The 18,053-nt window shown below is 36.4% G+C and overlaps 1 protein-coding gene across 14 annotated transcripts in view; it reads left to right on the top strand.

The window, feature by feature from the left end:
• PCDH7 (protocadherin 7) overlaps positions 1 to 18,053 on the top strand; it is a 431,755-nt gene that overhangs the window by 254,771 nt on the left and 158,931 nt on the right. The gene's annotated exons all lie outside the window — the stretch shown is intronic.

Below are 18,053 nucleotides of genomic sequence, written 5' to 3'. Positions count from 1 at the left end.
GAGTGCAGTGGCCCCATCTCAGCTCACTGCAACCTCTGCCACCCAAGTTCAAATGATTCTCCTGCCTCAGCCCTAGTAGTTGGGATTACAGGCACCCACAAACATGCCCAGCTAATTTTTATAGTTTTAGTAGAGATGGGATTTCACCATGTTAGTCAGGCTGATCTCAAACTCCTGACCTCATGATCCACCAACCTCAGCCTCTCAAAGTGCTGATATTACAGGTGTGAGCCACCACACCCAGCCCATAAAATTCTTAAAGAAAAGCCAGTAAATAAGATAGTATGGGAAACATGTTGGGTTGTCACTGACGAAGCCTTGTTGCCTATTTTTTATCTCATTCTTTTTTTTTTTCCTTATTTTTTTATTGCATTTTAGGTTTTGGGGTACATGTGCAGAGGATGCAATATAGTTGCATAGGTACACACATGGCAGTGTGTTCTGTTTGCTTTCACCCCTTCACCCACATTTGGCGTTTCTCCCCAGGCTATCCCTCCCCACCTCCCCCTCCACTGGCCCTCCCCTTTTCCCCCCAATAGACCCCAGTGTTTAGTACTCCCCTTTCTGTGTCCATGTGTTCTCATTTTTCATCACCCGCCTATGAGTGAGAATATGCGGTGTTTCATTTTCTGTTCTTGTGTCAGTTTGCTGAGAATGATGTTCTCCAGATTCATCCACGTCCCTACAAACGACACGAACTCATCATTTCTGATTGCTGCATAATATTCCATGGTGTATATGTGCCACATTTTCCCAATCCAGTCTATCATCAATGGGCATTTGGGTTGATTCCAGGTCTTTGCTATTGTAAACAGTGCTGCAATGAACATTCGTGTGCATGAGTCCGTATAGTAGAATGATTTATAGTCCTTTGGGTATATACCCAATAATGAGATTGCTGGATCAAATGGAATTTCTATTTCTAAGGCCTTGAGGAATCACCACACTGTCTTCCACAATGGTTGGACTAATTTACACTCCCACCAACAGTGTAAAAGTGTTCCTTTTTCTCCACATCCTCTCCAGCATCTGTTGTCTCCAGATTTTTTAATGATCGCCATTCTAACTGGCGTGAGATGGTATCTCAATGTGGTTTTGATTTGCATCTCTCTGATGACCAGTGACAATGAGCATTTTTTCATATGATTGTTGGCCTCATATATGTCTTCTTTCGTAAAGTGTCTGTTCATATCCTTTGCCCACTTTTGAATGGGCTTGTTTGCTTTTTTCCTGTAAATATGTTTGAGTTCTTTGTAAATTCTAGATATCAGCCCTTTGTCAGATGGGGAAACTGCAAAAATTTTTTCCCATTCTGTTGGTTGCCGATCCACTCTAGTGACTGTTTCTTTTGCCATGCAGAAGCTGTGGAGTTTCATTAGGTCCCATTTGTCTATTTTGGCTTTTGTTGCCAATGCTTTTGGTGTTTTGTTCATGAAGTCCTTGCCTACTCCTATGTCCTGGATGGTTTTGCCTAGATTTCCTTCTAGGGTTTTTATAATGCCAGGTCTTATGTTTAAGTCTTTAATCCATCTGGAGTTAATTTTAGTGTTAGGTGTCAGGAAGGGGTCCAGTTTCTGCTTTCTGCACATGGCTAGCCAGTTTTCCCAACACCATTTGTTAAATAGTGAATCCTTTCCCCATGGCTTGTTTTTGTCAGGTTTATCAAAGATTGTATAGTTGTAGATATGTTGTGTTGCCTCCGGTGCCTCTGTTTTGTTCCATTGGTCTATATCTCTGTTTGGTACCAGTACCATGCTTTTTGATTACTGTAGCCTTGTAGTATAGTTTGAAATCCGGTAGTGTGATGCCCCCCGCTGTCTTCTTTTTGCTTAGAATTGATTTGGCTATGCGGGCTCTCTTTTGGTTCCATATGAAGTTCATGGTGGTTTTTTCCAGTTCTGTGAAGAAAGTCAATGGTAGCTTGATGGGGATAGCATTGATTCTGTAAATTACTTTGGGCAGTATAGCCATTTTCATGATATTAATTCTTCCTGACCATGAACATGAAATGTTTCTCCATCTGTTTGTGTCCTCTCTGATTTCGTTGAGCAGTGGCTTATAGTTCTCCTTGAAGAGGTCCCTTACGTTCCTTGTGAGTTGTATTCCAAGGTATTTTATTCTTTTTGTAGCAATTGTGAATGGCAGTTCGTTCTTGATTTGGCTTTCTTTAAGTCTGTTATTGGTGTAGACGAATGCTTGTGATTTTTGCACATTGATTTTATATCCTGAGACTTTGCTGAAGTTGCTTATCAGTTTCAGGAGTTTTTGGGCTGAGGTGATGGGGTCTTCTAGGTATACTATCATGTTGTCTGCAAATAGAGACAATTTGGCTTCCACCTTTCCTATTTAAATACCCTTTATTTCTTTTTCTTGCCTGATTGCTCTGGCTAGAACTTCCAGTACTATATTGAATAGGAGTGGTGAGAGAGGGCATCCTTGTCTAGTGCCAGATTTCAAAGGGAATGCTTCCAGTTTTTGCCCATTCAGTATGATATTGGCTGTTGGTTTGTCATAAATAGCTTTTATTACATTGAGATACGTTCCGTCGATACCGAGTTTATTGAGGGTTTTTAGCATAAAGGGCTGTTGTATTTTGTCAAATGCCTTCTCTGCATCAATTGAGATAATCATGTGGTTTTTGTTTTTGGTTCTGTTTATGTGGTGAATTACGTTTATAGACTTGCGTATGTTGAACCAGCCTTGCATCCCCGGGATGAATCCTACTTGATCGTGATGAATACGTTTTTTGATTTGCTCTTGCAATCCGCTTGTCAATATTTTATTGACGATTTTTGCATCTCTGTTCATCATGGATATTGGCCGGAAGTTTTCTTTTCTTGTTGGGTCTCTGCCGGGTTTTGGTATCAGGATGATGTTGGTCTCATAAAATGATTTGTGAAGGATTCCCTCTTTTTGGATTATTTGGAATAGTTTTAGAAGGAATGGTACCAGCTCCTCTTTGTGTGTCTGGTAGAATTCGGCTGTGAACCCGTCTGGACCTGGGCTTTTTTTGTGTGGTAGGCTCTTAATTGCTGCCTCGACTTCTGACCTTGTTATTGGTCTATTCATAGTTTCAGCTTCCTCCTGGTTTAGGCTTGGGAGGACACAGGAGTCCAGGAATTTATCCATTTCTTCCAGTTTTACTAGTTTATGTGCATAGAGTTGTTTGTAATATTCTCTGATGATGGTTTGAATTTCTGTGGAGTCTGTGATGATTTCCCCTTTATCATTTTTTATTGCATCTATTTGGTTGTTCTCGCTTTACTTTTTAATCAATCTGGCTAGTGGTCTGTCTATTTTGTTGATCTTTTCAAAAAAACCAGCTCTTGGATTTATTGATTTTTGAAGGGTTTTTCGTGTCTCAATCTCCTTCAGTTCAGCTCTGATCTTAGTTATTTCTTATCTTCTGCTGGGTTTTGAGTTTTTTTTGATCTTGCTCCTCTAGTTCTTTCAATTTGGACGATAGGGTGTCAATTTTGGATCTCTCCATTCTCCTCACATGGGCACTTATTGCTATATACTTTCCTCTAGAGACTGCTTTAAATGTGTCCCAGAGGTTCTGGCATGTTGTGTCTTTGTTCTCATTTGTTTTGAAGAACTTCTTTATTTCTGTCTTCATTTCATTTTTTACCCAGTCAACATTCAAGAGCCAGTTGTTCAGTTTCCATGAAGCTGTGCGGTTCTGGGTTGGTTTCTGTATTCTGAGTTCTAACTTGATTGCACTATGGTCTGAGAGGCTGTTTGTTATGATTTCAGTTGTTTTGCATTTGTTGAGCAGTGCTTTACTTCCAATTATGTGGTCAATTTTAGAGTAGGAGTGATGTGGTGCTGAGAAGAATGTGTATTCTGTGGATTTGGGGTGGAGAGTTCTGTAAATGTCTATCAGGTTTGCTTGCTCCATGTCTGAGTTCAAGCCCTGGATATCTTTGTTGATTTTCTGTCTGGTTGATCTGTCTAATATTGACAGTGGAGTGTTAAAGTCTCCCACTATTATTGTGTGGGAGTCTAAGTCTCTTTGTAAGTCATTAAGAACTTTCCTTATGTATCTGGGTGCTCCTGCATTGGGTCCATTTTTGTTCAGGATCGTTAGCTCTTTTTGTTGTATCGATCCTTTTACCATTATGTAATGGCCTTCTTTGTCTCTTTTGATCTTTGTTGCTTTAAAGTCTATTTTATCAGAGATGAGAATTGCAACTCCTGCTTTTATTTTGCTCTCCATTTGCTTGGTAAATCTTCCTCCATCCCTTTATTTTGAGGCTTTGTGTATCCTTGCATGTGAGATGGGTTTCCTGGATACAGCACACTGATGGGTTTTGGATTTTTATCCAATTTGCCAGTCTGTGTCTTTTGATTTGTGCATTTAGTCCATTTACATTTAGGGTTAATATTGTTATGTGTGAATTTGATACTGCCATTTTGATGCTAAGTGGCTGTTTTGCCTGTTAGTTGTTGTAGATTCTTCATTATGTTGATGTTCTTTAGCATTTAGTGTGATTTTGGAATGGCTGGTACTGGTTGTTCCTTTCTATGTGTAGTGCCTCTTTTAGGAGCTCTTGTAAAGCAGGCTGGTGACAAAATCTCTGAGTACTTGCTTGTTTGCAAAGGATTTTATTTTTTCTTCACTTCTGAATCTCAGTTTTTCTGGATATGAAATTCTGGGTTGAAAGTTCTTTTCTTTAAGAATGTTGAATATTGGCCCCCACTCTCTTCTGGCTTGTAGTGTTTCTGCCGAGAGATCTGCTGTGAGTCTGATGGGCTTCCCTTTGTGGGTGACCCGACCTTTCTCTCTGGCTGCCCTTAGTATTTTCTCCTTTATTTCAACCTTGTTGAATCTGACAACTATGTGCCTTGGGGTTGCTCTTCTTGCGGAATATGTTTGTGGTGTTCTCTGTATTTCCTGCATTTGAGTGTTGGCCTGTCTTGCTAGGTGGGGGAAATTTTTCTGGATGATGTCCTAAAGAGTATTTTCCAGCTTGGATTCATTCTCTTTGTCCCCTTCTGGTACACCTATCAAACGTAGGTTAGGTCTTTTCACATAGTCCCACATTTCTTGGAGACTTTGTTCATTCCTTTTTGTGCTTTTTTCTCTAATCTTGGTTTCTCGTTTTATTTCATTGAGTTGGTCTTCGACTTCAGATATTCTATCTTCTGCTTGGTCAATTCAGCTATTGAAACTTGTGCATGCTTTGCGAAGTTTTGTATTGTGTTTTTCAGCTCCTTTAATTCATTCATATTCCTCTCTAAGTTATCCATTCTTGTTATCATTTCCTCATATCTTTTTTCAAGTTCCTTAGTTTATTTGCATTGATTTAATACATGTTCTTTTAGCTCACAAAAGTTTCTCATTATCCACCTTCTGAAGTCTAATTCCATCATTTCATCACAGTCATTCTCCATCCAGCTTTGTTCCCTTGCTGGTGAGGAATTTTGGTCCTTTCGAGGAAGTGAGGTGTTCTGGTTTCGGGTGTTTTCCTCCTTTTTTCACTGGTTTCTTCCCATCTTTGTGGATTTATCCGCTTGTCGTCTGCGTAGTTGCTGACTTTTCGATTGGGTCTCTTAGTGGACACCCTGATTGTTGATGATGAAGTATTTCTGTTACTTGGTTTTCCTTCTACCATTCTAGCCCCTTCGCTGTACGACTGCTGAGGTCCACTCCAGGCCCTGCTTGTCTGGGGTGCACCTCTAGCAGCTGTGGCACAGTGAGAGATGCTACCAGTTTCTTTTTCTGCTATCTTTGTCCCAGGATGATGCCTGCCAAATGTCAGTGTTTTGGATATAGAGGGGTCAGGGAGCTGCTTGAGGAGACAGTTTGTACTTTATAGGGGCTTACTTGCTGAGCTGTGAGCTCTGTTGTTCATTCAGGGCTGTTAGGCTGCTATGTTTGATTCTGTTGCAACAGAGCTCATTAAAAAAAACCCTTTTTTTCTCAAACGCTCTGTGGTGGTGGATTCGGGCTTTATTTATAGATGTCAGTTGAGGTGTCCTGCCCCGCTAGGAGGCAGACTAGCCACTGTTTGCCTGCCGAGGCTCCGCCCTCCTGTTGTGTGGTTCGCCCTGTTGCTGCAGGCTCTGCTGTTCTGCTGTGGTCTCCGCCACGCCCTACAGCAGAGTCTCTCTGTTGTAGCGGGTTGCCTCGGCAACGGCAGGCTGTGTCAGCAGTGGCCGTGTATCTCAGTTGGGGCGGGTTGCCTCGGTAATGGTGGACGCCCCTCTCCCACAGAGCGTCTCGGACCGCCTATACGGGGATCGTTTGAAATCACGGTTTTGTTCGTCCCACTGGGCTACCCCAGACGCTCTGTCCCTGCAATCCCCTGGGCTGGCCCACTGTCCAAGTCTTGTTCAGTCTCAAGTCCAGCCCTCTCAAGTCTCAGGTTGCTGGTTCAACAGGGCACCCGGCCAAGCGCGCCCTGTGGGAGGCGCTGGGTAGGGCCGGCCGCCACCACCCCGGCTGCCGGCTTCGCCAGGCAGAGGTACTGCCTGGTGTCCCGCGTCTCCTTTATACTTGGGAATTTCCCCGTTCTGTGGGCAACAATGATCAGTCTGGAAACGCAGCTCCGACTCACCTCTCCACGGATTCAAGGAGAGCTCCAATCCTGGGTTGTTCTCACAGCGCCATCTTGAGTCCTCCCCCTTTTATCTCATTCTTGACAGGATTTAGAACAAAATTCATGGTTAAACAAGAGTAAAAAAATTATACCATGATTTTTCAATTAATAAGTAAAAATTATTTTACTTCATTAAAAATAATGAGTATCTTATCTGGAAACTGGGTAATTATTAAACATTTACCCAGTTGAGTCTCATAAGTAATAGCAAGTCACTTAAATAATACACTGTGTTTGTTTGTAAATAGTTGTCTCCATTGAAAATATATGGTTATTTTAATACATGGAAAAATTTTAATTTTGAAAACTTTAATCCACGTTAAACAAAAAATTGACAAATAAATAGGCATTTATCATATCTTTCTTTAAAAGTTTTCTACATTCAATTGCTGTAAGAAACAATACTTAGCTGAATTTTCTTATTTGCAGGAGTTAGAACTAGTATCTCTGTAGGTAGCCCTGGGTTCTTTGCTCTGGGCCACTTTTATAGTAGAGTGGAGACTCCACTCCATTACAATTATCATTTTAATATAAATTATAGTTATAAGCCCTTATACCTGTTTTTTTTTTTTTTTCTTTTCCCTAACCTATTCCCTGAGATAATTTGGCCCATCGTTTTCTGTGGAGTGCTCCAGTAGGCTTTTTGAAGTCAGCACAGGACCAACCTCAATCATCAATGGAAGACTTTCTTTTGGAGGCAAAATAAGATTTTTCTTCTTCCTTCTTCCCCTTTCCTCCTGTTGCTTTTCTCCTTTGCCTCCCATCTCTAGGAGGAAATATGACTTGTGTTTTAGCCAAATTTGGAATATGGTGTTATGTTAAAAAATTTCACCAAGTGCATGTTTTCATGCACTAGACTATTCTCAGAAATTGTCTACTCGAATTTCACTTCAGTTCTCATACTATTCATTTTGTCCTTTCCTCTTTACAGTGAGAGTCATTGAGGTTTTTTTGTAGGCTTGTGGCTCTTTATTATGCAGCGTAAGCCCCCAACATTGCCCCTTCTGCAAACCTCTGAGGATCTCTGGAGTGTCATCTGAGAGAGGTCTTTTAATGTTTTAAGAACTGTGAACAATTGTATTTTCCCATGTTTGCCATTTTGAAATGAAAATCATTTGGTATTAAAATAACATGGTGGGGAGCATTGTATATGTAGTTATATAGAGATGCATGCTCCTTAGCTTTATATAAATCAAAAACTTTTCAGCTGGTTATTTTTCTTCTATACTCTGAATTTCTTTGATGTTCGGCTATATTTCATGAGTATCACCCAAAAGTTCATTTAAATGTTGCAGTGAACTAAATATTGTATGTGTGGCTCCATTAATAGAGGGACATTCTGTTAAAAATCTAAGTTCATGGAATTCTGACTCCCTTATCCTCCCTAAGGATAACCTCCTAAGGTTACATCAGAAAACATCTTATAAATGAATCGGTACTGATTAGTATCCAGGCAAAATGGTTTTTCAGTTCTACTCTGCCTCCAGAATGCTGGGTGTGACCTTGGAGAACAAATTTTCCCTTTCTGATCCTTAATTTCCTTATCTTAAAAGTCATGATTATATATGTCACAAATTGTTTTCTAAATATTATTCCCACCCTGACATTCCATGTTAAGAATTATTTAAACCCTCAAAAAGGAGAATCTTAGCATCCTGTTTAATAGCCCATACAGCTTTGGTGTCAGAAGAAAGTAAACATGTTTTTAATTAAAATATTTTCATATTGAGAAGTGCTGTGATTTAGTGAGAAACTTTAGATTTGGTTTAGATATGCATATGTTTACATTTTTACTTAGCTATGTGATGTTAGGCAGGTTTTAAACTTTCTGAGCTTTGATTTTATAATTTGCAAAAAAATTGGAATAATAATATTTTAAAAGTTGTTGTGATTCTTAAAACATCTACTACATTATCTGGCAATATTTGGCATTCAATAAGTGTTTTTTTCTCTTCCTGATACAATATACTTCTTTTGTTTTAGTAATATCAGTAATAAAATACATCAATTTCTAATTAATATGCTACATGTAAGTGATTGTTGAAAATATCAAGATGTGTTTCCTCTTTGGTAAATAACAAAGACACAATTTTCACTGATATAAAATAAGAGGATGATAATGAACAGTCAGTCTTGAATGGAGCAGGATAAATTAATTATTATTTCTGGATATTAATAAAAACAGTTTGATTCTTAAAACCACAAAAAACCATGTGTAATATTTAGAACTCTTCAAGTTAATAACAATTTTCACTGGTGACAAAAGATTAGTGAGGCATCAGATGGCTGAATAAGTGATCCTTAAAAAAATATTTTGGTACTACCTGAAATTGAAGCTGAAGCTTTGATTGATAATTTGTTTAATCCTTTTGCCAAATAAGGAAATATTAAAGCTGAGAGTAGACAATGAGATGATCAGTGTTACAAATTTCAATTCTGATAGACCCTCAACCATGGACCAAAAGTGTTTTGACTTTTGCAATATAATCTGATGATAGAAAATGTGTTTTCTTCCACGTCATACCAGGAATTTTTGACACTCTCAAGCATCATTCTACTGATGTGCAAAATATGGCAAGCACTATCACATGATCTGGAATGCCAGTCTTTATTTTATTCTCACTGTCTAATAGTATTACTTTTTGTTTCACTTAGATGTGTTTGGGTTTCCAATTAAATTCAAAGGCCTTGAGGTCAGGGACTATATCACTATCATTTTGTATCTTTCCCACCTGGTCACAAACATGCATAACATGAACTGGATTCTTAAATACTTCTTGAGACTGATTTTTCAACAGTAATGCACATTTCACACACTGCTTAATATTACCTCCTAGCAATTTTTTGTCCACAATTGCTTGATGTTGTTTGTTGTCCTATTCACTAATATGGCATCCCATTCCCTTCCCTGTTAGTATGTTGGGTCATAGCTGTAAGAAAGAATTTTTGTCATGATGCTTTTAACAGTTTCAACAACCGTACCCTAGGTGCTTTCCCTTTGTTATACTGTTAGACTAGCAACATTTTTTTACAAAATGTTTTTTTTTTGTAAAATTTTTTTTTTGTAAAATTACATTCTGTAATTTTCTGGGGAATGAGGAGTCTTCTGATTTCTATGTTTCTCTTTATATAAAATTAAGATGCTCCTTGCTTTAAGATGGAGTGTCAATATTCACTTTACATATTAAATTAGGCATAAAAGTATTCAACATGACTACAGTGGAGCTTTCTGGTAACAAAACACACACTTTTTCTAAATATAAGACTAATAATTTAAAGTTATAGTAATCTGAAACACACTACATTATTATTAAAACTAAGATGGTACAACTAATATAAATTGTTTTTTTTTTCTTTGGTTTGTTTCTTTTTTTGTGTATGTGAAGGGCATATTTAGCTGTTGGAGAAAAACGTGGGATTTCCTTCCCTGCTTAACAAAATTCTTCGCAGTCTTTGCAGTGGATACTGACAGAAGTAAAATGAAGCCAAAAATGAGCATTAAGAATTATTTCTAACTTCAGTGCTCATATTGTGTTTTCTCCAATTGATTCTCAACAGAAGAAAACACAGGGCTTCCAAAGAAACATCAAGTATATACTCACTCAAATACATATGATTCATTCATTGTTGAGTGAGAAAAAAAAGCCCTCTAATATCTACATATAAAACTATTTATTTTTGTCTTTTAAAAATTATTCAATTTTTAAACAATTGTCAAATTTTTTAAAGTGATTAATTTTTGTTAATTTCTGTGAACTAGAAATTTCTATCACAATTTGAATTTACCTATGAGTCTGTTTATTTATTTTTAATCATGAAAGTTTAAAAGAAAAATAGGTCTCCAATGGTTGCGACTAATTAATACTCCTCCAACTCCTCAGTTTCCATGTTATTTGTAGATTATTATTGATGCCATCATCAACTACCAAGATCAATAATCTATCTGTGAAGCATTTTAAAGCCACCAGAAAGTGTTGTATCATTTGAAGGCTTTATTAGGTTTATTGACAGTGGATTATTATTGGGAGCCATATTTCATATTTGGATGCAGAGATTTATAACAGATTTAGTTACAAAGGAAATGAATTTGATGGATAGCACATGAAGCTTTGAGCTGCATGAAAAAATATCACAAGTTTTCATAATATTACTGTCTCACATTGAACTATCTGGTGCTTGCAGCCCAAGGTTGAAGCAAATATTTTATTAGAAATCAAATCAATTTTAGACAATAAAAAGCTCATATTCTATCAGTGAATAAAATACAAGCTCTTCAAAGAATCCCTTTTAAATTAATAGAATATATCAGTTTATGTATTAAAATACAGCTTCCAAGAATAATAAAGGATTCATTTTTCAGCCTTCTTAACCTTCCTCCTTCATATGAAGTCTCATGCTAGTGTCGATCTGATATGAAAATGCTTTGTGTTATGTATCACTGAATTTTTCTTTTTTAAAAAGTGTTACCCTCATTTATTTTTTACCCATTAAAATGATAGTCAGAGTTTACATATTTTACACTTTATAACACCATTCACCATTGTTGGCAGGTTCTGTTGTATTTCTAGTGGCACATGAACTCTGTATTAGAAGAGAATTGCAAGTAAACAGGTAGGAGGGATAAGTTCAAGAGTCCTGTTGTACCATTGATATGACTGGAGTTAATAACAATGTATTTGGCTCTTGAAAATCACTAAGAGAATAGATTTAAAGTGTTCTTACCACACAAAAAATATAGTTATGTGAGATAATGGATCTATTAATTAACTCAATGGAGCCATTCTACTATAGGTATGTATTTCAAAGCATCATGGTTTTGATGCTTTTAAATACATATTTTTTGTCTATTTAAACTTTCAATTAATTTTAAAAATGAAAGAATTACAGGAGCAGTGTGCAAAGGGGAGTCTGTAGAGAAAAAAGAAATGCAGGAGGAAGCATTCTGTAGCTCTGTTATATCTTTCATGTGAATCTCTCCTTGAGGAGTCTTCACAAGCATTTTCAGCCAGTTCTCTCACTTTCAACTTCTCTCCCAGTTTCTGCTTACTTCTGTTCCTCATCCCACTTTTCCTGGCTCATACACTTATGCCCTATTTTTCTTCTCTTAAGTACACCTTCACCACTTTCTCTCCCATAGGTGGGAGAATTGTGGTACCATCCAAGCATGTCACCAAGGTTTGGCTTGATCTTCAGAACAGAGTTGTCAGCTCTCCTCAGACTCCTAATTTGAGAATCCTTTTTTACATTTCCTCCTTTTCAAAATAATGAACAAAACAACTCTTAAGCCATTGTGTAATACATATGACCATATGACCTGCTGAGTTATATATAAAACGCTATTATGGAAGATGTCGGACTTATTTTTCCAGTTACTTTACTGAACTCACTTCATTTAACAGTAACTGAATCTACTGTTTCCCTTGTATGATCTCTTTCATCACATCCAGAACAGGAAGAACACTTGAATCTACTTCTGATAGTACCCAGAGAGACTATTGCAGAGCTGGGGAGGAATGTAGACGTTTTCTGTAACATTGATTTCAGGGATCATTAAAAACTTAAAGAAAACTATTTCATTGTTTTAATCATTAAACATTAACTGCAGTTGGGATCTGACCGATATATAACATACTCTTTCTGCAGAATCAAGTTTATCATTATAGGTAAGTTGTTGACAACATGCTTCTACTCTTATCTGGACATCATCTACCTCTTGTTAGGATCAAGGGAATAGGTAGCTACAGGGGCGCCTTTCATAGCTTGACTTTGGTCTTTCACTGCTTCCACCTAAGACCATGTTGCAGTTATATTGGCCAAATAATTTGAAAAGAATATTGTCTAATACACATTTACAAGTAGATATAAATCTGTGTCTACATCTTTACGTGTGTTTTTATCTTCATCTATCTAATCTAAAATTTTCTTTTCTTTTTAATGGGAAAAAGTAGCAGTTTTGTTTTAAACTGTAATTATTATGAGCCAAAGGATTTCTGATATTATTTGGACAGCGATGAAAATCAATCTCTAAAAACTTGAGTAGAGGACTAGTTTGTTTTAAAGTCACTGCACGGGTCAGCATCTAACTTTCAAATCAAACTACGCCATTTGTTTAGTAAAGAGCCAACTTTAACTTATGGAATTTCCAAGACAAAAGCTATTTCAAACTCAGAAAAAGAACATAGTTATACATCTGCATGATCATGTACAGCTTTATTTTTCATCCAACTTAATTTCAAATAGTATTGGAGGGATTTCTTAACCCCCAAAATGTTAACATATTTTTGTTTCTAAAAGTATGTGGCTTAGTACAAATCAAGTGCCTATAATCAGTATGCATTTCTTGTAAAATGGAAACGTAAGTGACATTTTGAGATATTTTAATTGCATGTTCAGAAGTGCTAGTGGATATGCCAAAGTGAGAATAAGATCCTGAAACTAATTAATGTGGCTTCATTTATCAAGAGCAAAAGAGCTGTTATAAATACTAATAATAGCATTGTAACAGTATATTTCCATTAATCTGTTGATACTCACAGGGTACTAGCTTAGTGATCCACACCACCAAGTAGAAGAAAGGCTTTGTGTCAATTTAACAGAAAGAATTCCACATTTCTCTGTAGTAAATTCTCAGACCTTTTTACTGACACTTCCTGACCTGACATTGGTATCTCTGGTGCTGAGATTGATTGCTTTCAAGAAAACAACTGTGTTCATATTCACAGAGTTGCAGGATTAAGGAAATTAGTAAAACATATCCCACATTCAAACATACTTATTAATAAAAATATGAAAAATTCAAAAAATTACCTTGCTATTCTTTGGGGAGGTAAAAATGAGCCTGGGGAGGGGTTAATATGCAAGGGTTAGTTTTTACATAAAATCTTGCCTTGTAACTAGAGACTGCTGAAACAGAAAAGACTCCAAAGTGACATTCTTGGAGAAAGGCCTGGCCTTCATTTCTCATCCTTAAGTATTTGGGAATCCTTGTCAGCACAGTGTTTGTTCAATGCTTATTGTGAGAACATATGGAAGAGCAATGGATTAGGAAACTTATATTTGATCTTGAATCTTCTGTTCCTTGGTAATGTTTTCACCCAGACAATTTTACTTCTCAGGTCTTCAGTTTCTTCACACATAAACGTAAGGAAGTTGGACTCACTGACAGTATAGCTCTTTTCAATTAACTCTAAACACTGTGATTCTGTGATCATTACTGTAAGATGACTGGTGCCCCAAAGAAAGAGTAAAACTTAAGGGTCAGAATTATATCCGGGAGCAAATGGTTTGCCAATATGTAATTCCAAAAATTTATTAGTGTGTCCTTGTGAGTCACCTCTAAAGGCAGCCAGTTTGCTACTTCTATGACAATGAAATTTCCAAGTTAAATACAGAAGAGATGGCCATGGGCAACAAAGGTAATTTCAGTAGAATGTGACAAAGGCAGGTTAAATAAAACGTTTATCATAGAGAAAGAAAGCCAGACGTAGATGAGCATAAACATATGTAAAAAGAAATGTCCCTGAAGATTTAGTGACATTTGTTTTCTGGGGAAAAAGACTAGATTAGTAATGCCATTAGAAAAAAAGAAGGGGAAATGTGTACACTGTTTGTATTTCATCTTTTTGTTGTTGTTGTCGTTGCTGTTGTTGTTTGAGACAGAGTCTTGTTCTGTCACACAGGCTGGAGTGCAGTGACGTGATCTAGGCTCACTGCAGCCTCCGCCTCCCAGGTTCAAGCGATTCTCTTGCCTCAGCCTCCTGAGTAGCTGGGATTACAGGTGCCCACCTCCACACCCAGTTAATTTTTGTATTCTTACTAAAGACAGGTTTCAACATGTTGGCCAGGCTGGTCTCCTACTCCTGACCTCAAGTGATCCACCACCTTGCCCTCCCAAAGTGCTGGGATTACAGGCTTGAGCCACTGTGTCCCGCTCTTATATTTCATCATGCTTAGAAACTTCATTTGTCTTTGTTTTGAGTCAGAAGATCTATCAATTATTTATTAGATTTATATTTTGATGCCTTTTCAGGCAGCATTACAGATTATTAACTTCATTTCTTCAACCAATATTATTCCAGGCTAGGTTAGTTATAGAAGAGGCCTTGAGTTCAGATATTTTAATATCTGGTAAAATGGAAAGAATTTGGCTTCAGAAAGAGAATGGCTTGGGTTTTAGTGGTGACTATGCAATCAACTTACTGATTCTGTGACCTTGGACAATTTACCTAATCTTTCTGACATGAAGTATTCTAGTTTGAAAAATCAGCAAAATTTCTTACCTCCTGAACTGTGTCAGGGTGAATCAAAAAAATTTGTATGAACATGTAACATAGTACTTATCATAGAGTAGATGCCCAACAATGCTTAGTTGATTTACCTTCAGCTTACTCATCTTACCTTTGAAATAAGCACATTTCCCAGTTCTTGAAATTTTAGTCCTTGCTTTGCAGAAGGATGTATGGTCCTGACTAAACCATTTTCATTTTGGTCTGCAGACTTAATCTCTAAAAGGAAGGCCTTGAGCTAAACAAACTTAAATATTCCACTATCCTATCATCAAATTTTATCTCTTTTGGTTTATTTAGATTTAAAAGAACAACAATAACAACAACAAAATAGATGCACTAGCTACCCCTGACCCTGTAAACCCACAATAGTTTAGACACACATGTTTTACCCCAAGAATATCGTAGTTATTGTGACCTTTTTAAATCAAAGCTTAGTCTTTTGTAAGAATCACCTTGAAACGCAGGATAATTTTTACCTGAAATAGCTAAAATACATGATATGGGTATTTTCAGTTCTTTCTAAAACCAAGAAAAATTAATCCACATATGGAATTCCTTAAAAGTTGAAATTTTCTTTCTAGCATTGAGTCTGAGACATCTAACTTACAGTTTCTCTTGGCCTGCAGTTGGTATCTCCTTGCCTGCTAAATGATAACTACTAATTACATTAATATTCAGATTTGTCTTTTCTTCTCAAGAGGTCATTTTTAGCCTTTTTTTTTAATTAGTCTATTTTCTCCTGAGAATAGCATTATTATTTCCCATAAAGATGGTTTGTAGCTATAAATGCTTCTTCATGCAGAAAAGCAAAAAACAAACAAGCAAGCAAAAAAACCCCACCTATTTCTATATTAAAACGTAAGATGATTCACTATTATATAGATATTGTAGCAAATATGCAAAGTCTAAGCAGTGAGAGATGTGTAGTTAATCCTGGTTTCACCTCCTCCCACCAAGAAAAGCCTAATGACCATATAATATCATTATGAAGAAATGGTTGAACAATGACAAAAGTGATCTTTTCACAATTTAAGTTATCTTATCTGAAATTTAAAACTGCTTTAATGTAATCAGTCAGAATCCATTTGGGAATTTCTTTATTGGCCAGGCGTAGTGGCTCACGCCTATAATCCCAGCACTTGGAGAGGCCGAGGTCAAGAGATCAAGACCATCCTGATCAACACGGTGAAACCCCATCTCTATTACAAATTCAAAAATTAGCCTGGTGTGGTGGCACGTGCCTGTAGTCCTAGCTACTCGGGAGGCTGAGGCAGAAGAATCCCCACTGTGCTCCAGCCTAGTAACAGAGCGAGAAAGCAAGACTCTGTCTCAGAAAAAAAGAAAAGAAAAGAAAAGAAAATACCTTTATCTTTGGACATAGCAGCCTACAATACACTGTGACATTTTATAACTACATGGAAATTACAGTACTCAGTAGGTTGTAAATTGGAGAAATTCGCCCTTTTTCTAGTCCATTCCTTTATGATTTTGCGATGAGAAAGCTAATGAACATTATTCTTCTATAGTACTCTAAAATCTTTCTTAAAATCAAACAACAAATACAAAACTTAATCCAAGTATCATGTAATTAATTTACAAATCACCTAAGTAAGAAGCTTAAAAAAAAAAGTAAGAATCCAGCAATCCCTATTTTATACCAGGTTTTCACTTAAAAACCTTTTTTTTTTTTTCTCTTGTTTACCTATTCCTGGTATGTCTTTTTTGTAAGGATACCCAGCTACTGCCTCAAAAGCTTCTAAGTACAGATGTCAAGTTGGCTCCATGAACCTTATTTAATAGCTATAAAACGTGGTGAATATTATTAATAGTGTCTCTGGGAAGTTTTGCGATTAGTAATTCTTGAATTATTTTACATAATTCTAAATCGTGAAGATGACTTAGAAAATAGCATTTTTTTCTCACCTATATTCTCAGCTTCTCTGGTGGTTGGGGCAGGAGGACCGCTTGAATCTAGAAGTTCTAGTTCAGACTGGGGAACGCAGTGAGAAATTATCTCTGAAAAAAAATCAGTTTTCTTTTTTCTAGGTTGCCTATATAGAATTAAAATAAATTTGCATACATTTATTTTTTATATACTTTTAGAAATATTTTGAGGCATAATAGTACCATAAGAATATTTTTATTTTTAAATAATAGTTGGAATATGAAACAACAAAATAAAATATCAGTGCATAGTCATACTAATGAAACCTAAGAAATACTTTTCTTATTAGGGCAATTTAGGAATGTATGCCAAGGAGGAAAGAACCCCTTAAGTATACTGGGGGATATTTAATTTCTAGGGAGGGTATTTTACTGCAAATGGTGGTCACTCATCAGGTTACTGTCAAGATTAGACTGAGCTAAGGCAGGAATATAAATTATTTTAAAGGCCAGATTTGCATCTGTGAAAACATACTATTCCCAAGAAAGCACACAGACAGGAGTTACATAAAAATACTCACTTATCAAAATTGTATGTTTTATTCAATTTGGCCATCTGAATCACCGGGTGAGAAAGGAATATTAAACATTAAACATTGTGGTAGGCAAATAGAACCTGCACGATAATATCGTATGATAAAAAATGAGGGATACATACGGTAGAAAACATATTATTTTGACATGTTTCTGCCTACAAGTATGTCAACTCCATTACATTTTTCTATATAATGAATTACTGAGAATAATTAGACTCAAAGTATTGTAATATGGTCTATAGATGAGTAAAAAGAAGTGTCACCTACATATTAGTTATAAATAGTTATAAACACTATAGTCTGAATTAAACAGAGTGCTCAGTTTATGAGAAGCCCAACATTTTCCATATGCACTGTCATATTCCATTTTTTTTCTAATATTCATATTTCATTAGCATTTAGTACACAGGCCTTGGGATTGTTGAAAAAGAATATAAATATATTCAATTTTATATTTGCGAACTATTTATCATTTAAGTTACCATCAAGGCCTAGTTAGTTTTAAGACACTAAATTAATTTAAATCCCACTTCTTTTACTTTTGATATGCAAATATTTTTACTTTGATGTTGTAGCAATACAAATTGAAGTTTGCAACATGAACTGCTAATGCTAATTTGATTACTTCTGTGTTAGTGTTTAGTGTAACCAAAATAACAAGAGATTATTTTTAAAATGAA

Source organism: Callithrix jacchus, chromosome 3 (assembly GCF_049354715.1).
Source record: "Callithrix jacchus isolate 240 chromosome 3, calJac240_pri, whole genome shotgun sequence".
In the NCBI taxonomy this organism is placed as follows: domain Eukaryota; kingdom Metazoa; phylum Chordata; class Mammalia; order Primates; family Cebidae; genus Callithrix; species Callithrix jacchus.
Note: the sequence above shows the minus strand (reverse complement) of the source record. Positions and strands in the feature narration are given on the sequence as shown.